Raw genomic sequence first — 4,046 nt, forward strand, 5'->3', positions numbered from 1 at the left:
TGCCATCATCGATGCAACTATTCGGCACAATACTGCTAGCCTCCGTTCATCTACTTGAGAGCAGTATTGGCAAATTGCAGTATCAGCGCCATCTGTTGTGTCATTTAAAATTTAGTACAATTAAATTTTAATTTAGAAATCAAATCATGCTTGTTTATTACAATTGTACAATGAATACTTGTATTGTATGTACTTCATTCATGTATCAAACTTCATTCAAATCGGACCTGTAGTTCTAGATAATAATCGTCTGTAAATTCTCCTAATTTCTTACACCATCAGTGTATTTAGAAAGAACTCGCTATTTAGGTAATCCTGATTTGGCTCTATTTGACTTGTATATACACCGAAGAGCCATAACATTATGACCACCCTGCTAATAACATGTAGGACCACCTTTAGCCCTCAAAACTGCTAGCACCTGCCGTGGCCTTGATTCCACAAGGTGCTGATAGGTAGTCTGAGGTATCTGGTACCAAGCGCTCACCCACTGGCCCTGCAAATCCCTCACATTGCGAGGGGGTAGCGTGGCAGCACGAATTTGGTTTTCCAAGTAGGACCACAAATGCTCTATTGGATTAAGGTCGGGTGAATTTGGAGGCCAAGACATGACTTGAAAGTCACTGGAATGTTCCTCGAACCAATCCATGACGATTCGACCCTTATGACATGGTGCATTATCCTGTTGGTAAACACCATCCCCCCCGTAGGAAAAACTGTTGCCATGAATGGGTGAACCTGGTCTGCAACTATGTTCAAGTAGCTTACAGACGTCAGGGATGGTTCTATGAGGATTATGTACCCCATGAAACCCCATGAACCCCATGAAACCCCATGAACCCCATGAAACCCAATGTACCCCATGAAAACATTGTTCCAGGGCGGGAAACCATGAGAACCTGGTCGAGCTCATTGTAATAGATGGAGTGTGGTCATAATGTAATGGCTCTTCGGTGTATTTCTATTTGTTCTTGTTGCAAGCTGTGCACCCTGCATACGCTATTGTTAGCTGATCGCTAGAAAATTATTACAACATTAATTTTAAGTTTTTATTACTTCTCAAACCACGTGTTTATCGTTTATGTTTATTATTACACATCTACTTGTAAGATCTTTATTGTATTTCCATTATTTACTGTGTTTACTATTAACACAATGAACACGCTGAGCCAAATGGTCTCAAATTTCAGCAACTAACGAAATGTGGGTGGTAAAGAATCTGGAGTGCTCTCTAGTGTAAAAAAAAACATCCATAAGAAAAAAAAATCATTAAATTGATCTAACTAAAAGAAAAAAAGATTAATATTGGTAGACGAGCCGTGTTAGCTCATGGGATAGAACCTTCCAAGAAAGTGAACGATGTTCGAATCCCAGCGATGACAGGCAGATAGAATTCCGCACCCGGCTCACACCGACCAAAGAGACGTAAAATATTCTCAGTGGCAGATGGATGATGGCTTGTAGTCCCTTTGAGGTCAGACTAACCGTAGGAAGTTTTTGTGGTTTTCTTCTCCGTGTAAAGCAAGCGCGGTTAGTTCTATCAAAATGTTCTCCAAGAAGGCACATTTCTCCCAATACTTGATCGAGGAGTTTCCTTGTCTTCTGGATTTGTTTCGAAATGACAAGGTTACGGAGTTGAACATCGGTTGTCGTAAACCTAAAATTGGGCCGACTGTTTAACGGCGGTTATAAGAAGAATTATCTTCGTATCCGATATGTATTGTTATCATAAATATTTGGTAGTATTATTGGTAGACGGTTAACCAAAATCTGAGGTTATTCCTATAGGTTGGTGGACTTACTAGTTTCATGCTTCCTATTACCGAAAAGCATCCATATTATTATACTCACAAATACTTTTATACTTTATTATTTTGTAAGTGAAAACTAGAGAAAAAAAAGATAGAGATAAAAAAAGATATAGAGATAAAAAAAAAAGAGTGCTGCCAAATGTTGTATTATCAAATGTTTGTGCGAAAAAAATACAAGATGGCGGGAGAAAATTTTTATCGATAAATTAGTGCAAAATAGGAATAGTTTTTTTTACAGTACATTCTTGGAATATTAGAATGGAGCATTAGAATAGAGTATATTATTGGAGTATTAGAATGAAGTATATATTGTTTTTCGTACGAATATTTCAAAGCAATGTGAATCAAGCATAAATAAAGTTACATAATTACTAATATAAATAAAGTTAATAATTAAAGCATAATAAAAAAAGCATAATAAAGTTAATAATTAAAGTTACATTTTTGTGTTTTCTTCACGCTGATTAGTCGCTTTATTGATTAGTCGTTTTAATCTCTAGTTGAATTACGAAGTTAAAGCAAAATTAAGTGGCTAGTTGCTGCATTTTTAACAGCAGAGGCCACTTTTTAATACATACGGCCGCTTTTTAAAAAATAGAAAATTTTAAACAAGTGAAAAAACTCTTGGCCTTAATAATGTAAGGCTTTTCTTTTGAAACATATGGTTAATATTTCAAGCCTCATTTCTGAAATGAAGAAAAATTTTAAGAAACAAGCTTTATAACCGTCGTTGAACAGCAGACCCAATTTAGAGTTTACGTCTATCGATGCTCAACTCCGTAGGCTTGTCATTTCGAACCCAATCCAGAAGACGAGGGAACTATTGGATCAAATATTGGGAGAAAGTTTGCTTTCGCAAAGGAATTTTTTGATGGAACTAACCAAATTTGTATTACATGGAGAGGAAAAACACGAAAAACTCTCATGGTTTGCCCGACGACAATGAGACTCTAACCCATGATCCGTCTGTCCCTGAGGATATTTTACGATCGGTGTGAGCCGGGTGCGGAATTTGAATCGACCAGCCATCGCTGGTATTCCAACCCGGTTTACCTCATTCAAACAAACTCTATATAAAGTAATATTCAGAATATTCATAATTTCCTACGTATTGCTAAATACACATTTTCGCCTTAAAAGTGACTGTCTGGTTAGTTTAATGTACTAACCAGGTTATTTTTATAGGTCTGGTTAGCTTTACATATCAACAGTTATATTTCGACTATTAATTTTGTTACGAATCAGTAATTAATTTTCTTTCATAACTCCAAACTAGCAATTTTGGATTGAAGATCGATACTCGTTTTTTAAGAAAACTAGGATGACAAAATTTTTTGTGCCATGCCCCACCTAAGCTATTCTAAAATTCTTATGTCCCCCTATGTAACATGTACATACTTTTTAATATTAAAAAATTTAATTGTTCACTTAAGAAACTTAAATGATAGGTTTTAGGAAGAAATCACTAGGAAACTGTTAACGAAACACAGTAAATAAATTTTCAAAACATATAATGAAAAACTAAAATTCAAATAATTTTAATAAAGATTTTTCTATAATAATTTAATATTTTAATTTAGTGAGATCCTTGCTGCACAGAGATTTCATGTTAGGTTCCAATTTGGTTAGCTTCCGTCTCAAGTATCCCCGTTGTGTTATATCCAGGCGATTTCTTTTCGTTACCAGTAAATCATTTACAGCACTAAATCCAAATTCAGCTAAATATAAAGATGGAAACGGTAGCAATAGTTTTCTTGCACATTTGGTTGAATTTGGGTATTTGATTTCCTCACGAAGCCATGTCATCACTCCCTTTATATTAAATAAAGTTTTAACTGTCTCATCATTTTGCATTTTTGCGAGTTTCTCTTGATACTGCATATTTGATATATCAGACAAATCCACTAACTTTGACTGCATCATCCATGTTGGAAAATCAATTTGTTTTAAATCAGAGAATCTTTCTTTTAAATCAGCCGATAGAATTTTCAGATGATCGACAATAGATTTCAGATGTGGTATTATTTACTTCATATTTTTGGTGCCAATGTTGTTAATATATATCTGACAACACTCAAAAAGGGTAATGAAACCATATATCTTCGCTTTTGCATCAACAAGAGTTTTATTTGTTCCTTGAAGTTGCTTATTTAATATATTTAGTTTTTCAAAGATATCGACTGAATAACTCACAAATGCTTTATCATCGACTGTTAACAGATACTTCATTTTATG

The sequence above is a fragment of the Parasteatoda tepidariorum genome, chromosome 8 (genome assembly GCF_982258835.1).
Source record: "Parasteatoda tepidariorum strain Cologne lab strain chromosome 8, Ptep-v5.0, whole genome shotgun sequence".
In the NCBI taxonomy this organism is placed as follows: Eukaryota; Metazoa; Arthropoda; class Arachnida; order Araneae; family Theridiidae; genus Parasteatoda; species Parasteatoda tepidariorum.